Source organism: Paramisgurnus dabryanus, chromosome 11, assembly GCF_030506205.2.
Source record: "Paramisgurnus dabryanus chromosome 11, PD_genome_1.1, whole genome shotgun sequence".
Lineage (NCBI taxonomy): Eukaryota > Metazoa > Chordata > Actinopteri > Cypriniformes > Cobitidae > Paramisgurnus > Paramisgurnus dabryanus.
The window spans coordinates 37059875-37070723 of NC_133347.1; the positions used below are offsets into that span (position 1 = coordinate 37059875).

At 34.8% G+C, this 10849-nt stretch overlaps 3 long non-coding RNA genes across 7 annotated transcripts; 1 reads left to right on the top strand and 2 right to left on the bottom strand.

Moving 5' to 3' along the window:
* Positions 1–1649: 1649 nt before the first annotated feature.
* LOC135718106 (uncharacterized) lies at positions 1650–8331 on the bottom strand. Of its 2 annotated transcripts, none has more exons than XR_010520552.1 (5): positions 8293–8331; positions 5796–6731; positions 4708–4808; positions 3273–3358; positions 1650–2692 (listed from the first exon to the last, which is right to left on the bottom strand). It is a non-coding gene; the product is annotated as an uncharacterized lncRNA (long non-coding RNA). The 2 variants fall into 2 exon arrangements; XR_010520551.2 differs by lacking the exon at positions 8293–8331 and adding an exon at positions 7570–8203.
* Positions 3365–10166, top strand: LOC135718103 (uncharacterized). 4 transcript variants are annotated; one of them, XR_012337990.1, is made up of 9 exons: positions 4017–4112; positions 4221–4317; positions 6399–6744; positions 8311–8370; positions 8467–8511; positions 9282–9359; positions 9470–9523; positions 9754–9925; positions 10036–10166. It is a non-coding gene; the product is annotated as an uncharacterized lncRNA (long non-coding RNA). The 4 variants fall into 4 exon arrangements; XR_010520549.2 differs by having other exon boundaries at positions 3365–4317; XR_012337989.1 differs by having other exon boundaries at positions 3365–4317; positions 6402–6744.
* LOC135718104 (uncharacterized) lies at positions 9157–9915 on the bottom strand. Its single transcript, XR_010520550.2, has 3 exons — positions 9781–9915; positions 9450–9532; positions 9157–9342 (listed from the first exon to the last, which is right to left on the bottom strand). It is a non-coding gene; the product is annotated as an uncharacterized lncRNA (long non-coding RNA).
* Positions 10167–10849: the final 683 nt, after the last annotated feature.

Sequence of the window (10849 nt, forward strand, 5' to 3'; positions counted from 1 at the left end):
TCTGCGCCCTGGAAGGAAGCAGCTTTTGTTCCACAAAAAGTGCATGGGTTGTGTCCAAGCACGGCTTATCTGCCTTTTGTATAGGGTGACCAGATAAGATTGGCTGAAATTCGGAACCGTTACGGCGGGGCATCCAATAATAGTTTTATTTATTTTATTTAATAATAAAAGATAAGTATTTTATACTTCATACAATAATAGTTAACTTAGATCATACAATAATATTTGTCTTTATTTTATTAAATAATAAAAGATAATGAATTTTAAACTGAAGTTACTGAACCAATCATATTTTTATTTATATAAGTACATATGCATATAAATGTATATAATGCATATAGAAGTATTTTTTTACACAGTAGGCCTGGCAAACTCGATTCCTTTTAGGGATCGGGGTTATTGTGAGTCACTCACTCAAGTGATCCGGGTTGTGTAAGTCACTTGAGTCAGTATTGCTAAATCGCCAAGGAAACTCAGTACAGACCCACTTGTAACCAGCTGATCCACGCGATTCGAGATTCTCCGAGCCAGAAACATTGCAGACTCGCAGACCATGGGACTCATATGACTTCACTCGCTGTACAGATAGCCGGAGCCGGTTAGTGGATCTATAGAGCGACAGAAGTCTCCTCAAAGCAAATCCACAACAAAAGCCTTTCACTTCTGAAATAACATGCTTATAGGTTTTAGGTTTGGTGTGTATCGTCGAACCATTAAAAAATAGGCCTTAAAATAATAGCATAATAATATAAAGAAAATATTGAATAAAGAGCCGGAGAGTCTCGAGTCTGCAACCCAGATAGCACACGTACGTCTCAGATACGTCTTGTAAAGATCTTTACATCTGCTGACGATCGTCTTTGAATAATACGTCTTCCATATCTCTACAAGACGTATTTAAGATCTTAAAAAATTCTAAATCCTACCTGCCTGCAATGCATCTCCGTTTGGTCTTGAATCCGATCAAACGCAGACGAATCGGCAAAGACCTCCAACTCATTTCATTTTTTAAATAAATGTCTTGTTTAATTGTTTTAAAAATATAGTCAACATGTTTTTAAGGGTTGGCATTAATTTTGAAGCAAAAAATATAATTAAATATAATTAATAAAAGCCCATATCACGTATAATAAAAAACAATGTAGACATTTTGCGTTTAATCCAAAACGTTAAAAAGGCACTTACCGTATGGTGATAAAGCACCATGCACAAGAAAAGGTGATCTCATACTCTTTCTGACTACAAAATATTAACAAATACAAAACACACAAGAACATTGCCAACAGCCACTGCCCCTCTGACTGTTTTATCAGTCTGAAATGAAAACAGTTATACATTTAATTAAATAAAACAATTGCCAACAAGCTGATTATCTTAAGGTGACCCTGCTTACTGCAATTCCTGCTTATTATAATTACTGGGTGTGACTCACATTAAGTGTGTTTGTCAACAGTTATATATCTAAGGTTGAAACTTTTGATAGTTTTTGACCCCACGCCATCCATTGAAATTGTGTAACACACCTTGCATTTTCACAACATTTAGTTTTAAAAAATCATCTGAACAAACTCTGAGCAAACCAAAGGTGATATTAAGAATGTTTATATAGATGAAGAAACCTCATAAAAAAATTGAAAACACAATACACAATCATTTGACCAGGTTTAATCCAGCATCACAGCATGAATTATATTGACTAGTTTGTTTACCAAATTTGAATAAAATGTTTAACCTATGTGTTAATATGATTACAGCCACAGTGTAACAAAATACTGCAAAGCTATTGATCACGTTCTCATTACATTACTTCACAAGACCCAAAGCTGATCAGGACACTTTAAGAGCACTGTAACGTAGTAACCGCTGAAAGAACCATGTAATACTGTGAATATAATGACAAACTGTTCCATAACACTTAGATGTGACTTTAATTACAATACAACATACTCTTTCTCATACTCAGGGTTTTTAAACTGTGGGTGAAGACCCACTTGTGGGTCGCACCGTAAGATAGTGAGTGTTGCATTGTAGTAATGGTTTGTCCAATTAATTATTAGCAATGGTTTTGATATACTATAAGATTACACCTGTCTAAAGCCCATAATACATGGCACGATTTTTGGCTGTCCCAGATGAAAGATTACCAATCGTGAAACAATTGTGGAGATTTCTGTGATCGTGGCTCTTAATTGGTGGTCCTATCTCATACAGTGTGAGAGGTTTAAAGACGTCTGTTTTCCCAGTCCTGGGACCAAAGACACCTACGATAGTTTTATGACAGTGTAAGAAGTTCAGCATGATCAACGCACATCAACAATGTGTTTGCTTCTACGACCTGAATACCTGTATTTGTGTACCACTAGCGCATGTTGATGACAGATGTCGCAGCTTCAGATGCAATAGGTGTCTTCATCGACAGTCTACTGCTGAAGTTTAAACAATCCTTGTCACACAGTGTGATAAGGTCTTATTGGATTGCAAAAATCCTGCTGTGTATCCTGGGCTTAATATGTTGTGGAATGAAAAGTTTGGAAACCCCTGCTTAACACAAAGTCTCATTTAAAGTTTATAAGAACTTTTGCAATAGACCGACACTAAACGAAACTGATGGCAGATGAGGTGTTGGGATGACAATGGGCCAAAGTTGAATCTGTGCATCTTAGCAGATCACAGGCAGGTTTCTCCTGAAATGCTGCATTAAGAAAAGAAAGGAAAAGATGTTAGAACATTTTTAAGGAAATTTAAATAATTCTCACAATCAATATTGGACTATAAACAATAAATTATTACCAATGCAATAACATGCAAACAGACCTGTCAACCACCTTAATAATAGATACTACGCGGTAGGCATGGACTGGTTACCAGTTTTAAGGTACACCGTGGTTTTAAACAGTCAAGGTTACAAAACCACTAAAATGGTCTGTGATTGATTTGATGTTTACATGTAATATACATTTCGAAAATATTATATATAATATAATTTAAAGGCTTTATTTTTACCTGCCATTTAAAAATAAAAAAATTTAGTGTAGCAATGGGAATACCGCAACACTGTGAAACCGTGGTATTTTTGCTAAAGGTAATCATACCGCCAGAATCTTATACTGGCCCATGCCTACTAAGCGGTTGTACCATGTGTTAGAAACATCAAGATTCTCAAATTTTTAGGGCTAGCGCAATACCACAGTTTTGGCTATTCTTCATGTTCTCTAGGGCAGTTATTTTGCCCCAGTGACAGAAACAGCGACAGTAATCAAATAATTCATTACCTTATCTACATGTGGGTAGAGGCCCACAGGTGAAGGAAGATTTTTGGCCTGCACTTTCACAGCTGGTAAACATGGATTGTGGTGGGCTAGTGACAGAATGAAGAAGATCAGTTTAAAATGTGCTTTACAACCAGAGGTTGCATTATTTTGACAGACAAGGGCTGTAAGAAAATTGTCAAAATCAATAATAATATGAGCCAACAGCCAAACAATAACAACTAAACTCAATCAACTATCTTAATCTGCCTGAACTCAAATCTTGTGGTCTATAAAGTGGGAGTTTATCTGTGTGTAATTTAACCATCATGTTAGACTGAAGGAATTGCAGTTATCATTAGATTTCCCGACAGCACTGGACAAATGACTTCTCACACTCAGTGTGACTTGAGACAAAGGATAAACAAAGACATTGAGTATGTTTACATGCACATAATAAGAGGACAATTATCTTATTATGATATTATAAAAATCAGCTTATTACATTAACATGTTTCAAGCGTTTTAATTTACTTTTATTTGTGAAGTTTATCTATCACAGGTGGAGACATACGCACATACGAAACGGCAAAAAAGACTTTAAAATCTGGTTTAAGAGCAAAAAAAACTACCTGTGCCAATCAGTTTTTGCCATTTATGGGCTTTACCCTATAAAAGAAAACCATTTTATGCATTTAAATGACCTTACACGTTATCAGTTTATTAAGCGTTTAGACTATGTAGACACACTCACTGTGCACTAAAATAAAAAAAAATTGGTTAACACGACCACTCGTGGTGGCTTCACTCAGAGGTTGGAGAAGACAACCGGTGGACTAAACATCAAGCCTCTGCACGATTCAGGTAAGTGGAATAAAATACATTGTAAATAAACATTATTAAAACAGATTGTGAAGTCATTCATTCAAAACTTGCTATGACCTAAGCCTAAATGACTTAATTTCTTTTTAGAATTAAGACAACCTTAGCAGGAGAGCCCCAGCAGTAACTTTCTCTCAAGCAGATGAGCAATAAGTTGCTTTGTATGAACACCACCCTAACAATCAAGGTAAAAGAGCATTAAACATTAAAGGTATTGCGGAGAATTTAGGTTTTCCGGGTGGTTCATCAAGACTATTGGTCCTCCTAGTTGTCAATCTGGAGTGTTGCGCAATTGCATTTTTTTTAAAAAGCGGAGACGGCGTTTCTTTTCTAAAATTCGAGAAAATCCTCCGCTACACCTTTAAGTGGAACATTTCTATAGCATGCTGCTTATAGCTAGTGAGAAAGATAATCTAATTGATCTACCATGCATATCCTTCAAATAACTTAACAGAACAACTGAACATGTATAATATAATTTAATATGTACATTATTAATAATAATTGTTAATAATATTTAATATTTGTGAAATTATATACTTGTGAATTCATTATATTTGCAATGTTTATACATTACCTGTTTTTAGGTAAACAGATTATCCATCAGTGGGTGCCTCAAGGTCGGCTCTGTAAATACTGTATTCTGCATGTTTCCGAGCACACGTTTTCCAGGACACACTAATATTAAACAGAAAAACAACATAAATCAGTGTTAAACACAAACAAATTTTAGGTAAATTAAATAAGGTTTTCATTTTCAATCAATATAAAAGAAATAAACGCAATAAAAAACAATGTCAGTGACGTAATAAATATGTGTAAATTTACACGCATCATTTATTAAGCATTATAAAAAAATCCAGCAATATGATTAAACTTTGGTTATTTGTTATTATCCCTGCATTCAAATGGTTGCAGGTTGGAGCAGGAAGTTAACCCTTCTGTCGCGCAAGCGCGAGCATAGACAGTGGTCGCGAGGCCATTCGTACGTCACGTGAGCGCCATTTTCATGATATGACCGTTTTTCCTCAGGCACACTTCAACATTTTCTTCGCATTTAACATCATTATTAACATGTAAATAATATAATTCGTAAACATAACGTTTATGTTAATTTATAATATGTTTTTTTTTTATTATTGTTGGCTTTAAGTTAATTTGTCTGTCAGACTCAGTTTGTTCGTGTTGTAAGTAACTTAACGTACGTTATTAACGTTACGCTAGCCTTTTGTCATGTATGTGTTGTTAGAAACTGATAAAAATACGAATTAATTCACAGATATAAATAACTTTATAGCTAATACAACTGATAAAATATATTAACTTAATTATCAAACCACTTCGCTATAAAACTTTAAGGCTTCTTGTGAATACCGATCGTTTACATAACGTTAACTTACGCCAAGCAAGTCGGACGGGAAGATTGATACATTTTATAACTCAAGTAACTTTAAGTTAAACAGGGGCTGGTCTAGGCTAACTTAGCAAATGTTTACCCCACCACCGCTGAGAAAACGGTTACATGTTCAACGTGCCTTGCCTTCGGGATTTGCAGCTCGATTTTGGCTTGCATTGATAAACGTTACAAACAAACCAAAAAAAGAATGATCATATACGACAATCAATCTTTAGATCCACTACATGCATAACATGTTGGTTACTTACCTCTACTGATGAAACTCCTTCGTCAGCGTTGTAACTTCACATGTTGGTTTTGGTAAATCACACGAGGCCAAAGATCGAGGTGAAAAAGAGAAATAAATCGTTCTGCGATCGTTTAACGCGATGAGACACGAAGCCACAGGCTACTCCAGCCCAAAGATTAGTGTAGCCCTTGTGTCAGGCTTCACGTGGCTTAGCCTTAACCAGTATGACATCACAGTACCGCGTGATTACACTGTTTCGTGGGCTTTTGAATCACTCTCGCGGTACTTCAATGTTTGCGCATGTGTGCCTGAAGTCAATCACTCATGCTTGTAACAGGGGTAGCGTTTGTGCGCTCAGTGATTTAGGGTGTTACAAAACAAGATTATTACATTAATATTATCAATTAGTATTGTAATAAAGCTTTTTAAATGTTTGTTAATGATTAAGTGTCATTAACAAACTCTGATTTAAAACATCAATATATATGCTACGTAAATTTTCCTTAAATCATCAAAACATCCAAATTCAATGAAACAAAAACAACAACAATGTATTTAAGATGAGACACATTCAGCATTTATAATTTTTTCTCTCTTTTTTGTTTGACTTTGTTTTCTACAGTAGCCTGTTAACAGTAGACCAAAGGTATGATGATCAATTATAAATGCAATATGGTTGAAAGGTCAGTAAACAAACAACAAAAAGGTAATTTCTTAATAGAATGTCTATACATTTTTTGCTTTTGTTACATATTTCATACATCAAAATCATTAAACGTTAATAATTATGTATTCCAACTTGTTGCAGCTTGACAAAAATGTAGCTTGAAGGAGAAGGGACAGCTGAGTAACAAAGTCCTGGTATGCAGACGACGATACTATTACACTGACAAGAGTGTAATGATGATGGAGACACAAGCCAGAGAAAGGGGGGACCAAACACCAGGCCAGAATTCTGCATGAGTCAGGTAAGCATAATGAGTTACAGCAGTGGTTCTCAACTCTGTTCATGGAGTCCCACTGCTCTGTGCATTCTGTATGTCTCTTTGATTTGACAGACTGAGGCTGCGTCCAAATATCACTTTGTGCATCCTATCGTGCATCATGTTCTGGATGTAAAGCATGAGACTTTTAATTGTATGTTAACATTTCTATGGTGTTCACTGCATTATTGTTATGCATTTAGTGAAACATCTGCAACATTGTGTCGTTTATTTAGGGACTACTGAATAAATAATACACTTTAATAAAGCTACATACTCAAAACAAAGAGCTTTTTTACAGGAGCAAAGAATTCTGCATCTAAAAGTTTGATATAAGCAAATGTTCATTTCAGAGTGTTCATTTTATTTACAGAAAAACTTAAAAATGTTAAATATAAATTAAAAGTAGTAAATAAAACACAAATACGTTTTGGTGCAAATTGCTGGCACTACCTGGATTGAAATTTTTACACATGCTAAGTGTGTCCCATCGGATGAATAATTCTACATGCACGCTTGGGATCTTCACGCCCACTAGAATACTTAGGCCAAATACAAAAAAAAAACCGTAATGTAAGTAGTCTAGTGCAAAGACAAGTGTGAACATTTGGACACAGCCTCAGTTCAGTTCATGAAGATCTCTACTAATGAGCTGATGATTTGAATAAGGTGTGTTAAATAAGGAAGACATACAAAATGTAAATAGCAGAGGACCTCAAGGAACAATGTTTAGGTACAGTTACACTGTATAAAACATTAACTAAACAGACAAATTATTTGTCATAGCTTCAATAAACAAAAGAATGTCACCTGCATAGTAGTGTACCCTACTACACTTGGTCTCTGCAACAGTCCAGTTTAGTTCATGGTAGGGGGGCATATTTAGAAACATAAATATTTTCAAATTATTTGCGACCCTTACAAAGACACTAATTTCCCACAGCCAGCAACAGCACAATGTTTGTCTGACATCACAATCTTACTGTTATTACAACTTTATGATTGTCAACAACTACTACTTTAGACTGAACACCAGTGGGCGGAGCCAACGATATAATGATGTGCTGTGTCTTTCTGTGGGGGAGGTCAAATGAAAATTAATTTAGCTAGTGACATCACTACTCCAGCCATTTTACATTGGTAAAAGAAGAATGCTGTCTGCGATTCACTTATGTTTCCATGATTGCAAAAACCTTTATCGAAGTACATATACAATTGTTTAAGTGTCATAATTAAAACATGCCTAAATTGGCAGTGACCCTGGCTTAAGTCGATACAAAACTCAAGTGCAAATCATGACACTCATATTAACTGTAGTTTTGCAAATTATTGTAACACCGATATCAGTTATGAATAATGTCTTATGTAAATATAAAAAGATCAGAACAAAAAATGAATATAGTCAAAAAAATATGATCTGTGCATTAAGATTTGCATTGTAAATGCAGTCTTATTGTTAAGAAAAAACTTGGTTATTGCTGGAATCATGAATGGTCTGAATAGGATTGGAGTTTGTTTACTTGTGAAACTTACCTGCACCACCATTTACAGATCCAGTGGGTGCAGATCATCGTACAGATGGTTCAAGTGTGGATCCACCTAATATTCAAGGTAAAAGAGCATTTGTTCACAGCATTATCTAAGAAAACATATCACTAGATATTACATATTAGATGTTAATGTCTGACTCTGATTCATACGAAACAGATTTTCTGTCCTGGGACACTCGGCTAACCATCAAGAAAGAACACAGTAGGTTAACAAGAATCTGACCTCACGTTTGATCATTACAAAATTATGGCAGTACATTACACATTTAAGGACTGTTATTCCTCTGGCTGATTTAAAAATACCCAAAAGTTCTTAAAAAGAAGCAGCCCTAGTTATTTTGGCTTGTTAAACATAAACTATATAGACAAAACTATTGCGACACCTCCTTCTAATAAACAGGTTTAAATACTTTACTTATTTCCATGAGCACAAATCTTAATGCTACAGCATATGATATTCTAGAAAAACCGTTTGATGCTAAATTTATAGCAAGAGTTTTGGCAGGGCCCTTTTCAATACCAACTTAAGAATGACCCTACAAACAAAGTAAGGTTCAAACAGAAAATTAGTGATTCAGTCTGGTGTGGAAGAACTTTGACTGCTCTGAATAAACCCCAGACCTTAACTCAGCTAACACCTTTGATATGACTCAAAGGTTTTTAGCCAAAAACTCATCACCTAAACCTATCAATAACTTGTACAAGAAGCTGTAGTTATTTCGGAACAGAAAAAGGCACTTACAAAACTGTTGCAACAAAAATCAAAATCAAAATTCTTTGTAGTGGTATTATATGGTATAGCATTTATATTTGTTTTGATTGGACATACTGGAATTAATAAACATGTTTATTAGAATGAGGCCTCCCAATACTTTTGTCTAGTGTATTTGCCACAGACAGGGTAACGCAATCCTTAGAGTGTGCTTCTTTGTAAATGTGACAAATGAAAATGACCTGATCCATCATTTCCAGCTCCAGTGGGCATCCTTTATCCATCCAGACCCTCATACAGATGGTTGGAGTTTTGATTCACCTAAAGTACCATGCAAGGTAAGAGAGCATTTGTTGACATAATTAGGAAGAAAACATAAACGCATTGTTCATGGCATTTAAATACAACATAACACTGTTTAATACTACCTTTTCTGTTCAATCCATAGAGCACTCATTTTCCCTCTTGAGACCATGGTGTGACCTGCAAGGTCGAATGGAGAGTAAGTTGCCTAAAAAAAATATTTATCATTATCACGTCATTAGCTAAACATCAACATGTCTGAGGCAGATGCAGGTCTGATAATCTGTCCAACATTCAAAACCTCACAGTAAATCTACAGTCTTGAGTACTGTTTTAAATCAATGTATACATATGCTCATTATGAATTTTAATAAAAAATACTAAATGTATATAAAAAGCCTCAATTCAATAATTTTTTTGATATTGCAGCTGTAAACAAGACAATCTTGGAGTCACCTGCATTCACTGGTCCAGTTGTTAGTCCAATTACAGATGGAGATTATAGAAGAGGATGATGTCTTTTCTCCAACATCTTTCTAGACTGATAAAAGATCTAGACAGGCTTGAACAAAAGTTAACAGAGGGGCTTATATAGAGAATGGTAAGAACCATTTTATCCGTCAAACTTTTTACCAATTATTGTAAACATAAACAATATTATAGGGCTTAATTTGTTTTAAACATTACTTCAATGTACTGTATCTGTTTAAGGTGAGCAGCTACACATAAAAGAAGAACATGGAGAATCTGCCCAGAGGTGTTAACCAGCAATGCAGCTATACAACTAAATTGATGCAGGCGGAAACAATGTGTGTATGTTATGTCCAAATGTTGTTATGTTCAAATGTTTTACAATATACTTAAACAGGTGGACCTGTCATTATTGCATTAGTCAAGTACAATTGAGTAGGTTAAGTTTACATATCAACGTCAATAAATATATATACATAAATATCAGTCTTGACAGCAAACATAATAATGTTAAATAAAATAATAATTACAGCTTTTTAAGAAATTTACACGGGCTCAAACTATCAGTGAAATTAACTATCAAAAACCTAAAATAACCACAGACACGTGAATAAAATATCGAACGTGAACTAGCTAGTTACTGTACATACATTGCTTATTATCAACGAAATTTCTAGTTAACTGATCCCACACCCAGCATTATTAAAATGTATTATTACTACATACCTTAAACAAATGTTCCCTTAAATCGTCAGACCAGGACAGGTTTCTTTCTTGCCCTTCTTCTTTTGCATTGCGACGTCGATATAAGTGCATGGTGTGGTGTAGCACGAATTTAACGCAAAGACGCTCATATTAATAATATACACGATATTGACGATTAATACGGATGATTTTATCTTTGTTTGACATTCTAATCAGAGTTATATTGAGGAAACAAAGAAAACATATGACATAGTTTGTAAAATTAATTTTTCCTTATTTTTGTAATGGTTTCTTTTTGCAGCTGCTGCAGATGAAGAATCTGTCCGTCTACCACTGAAGGAGACGCGGA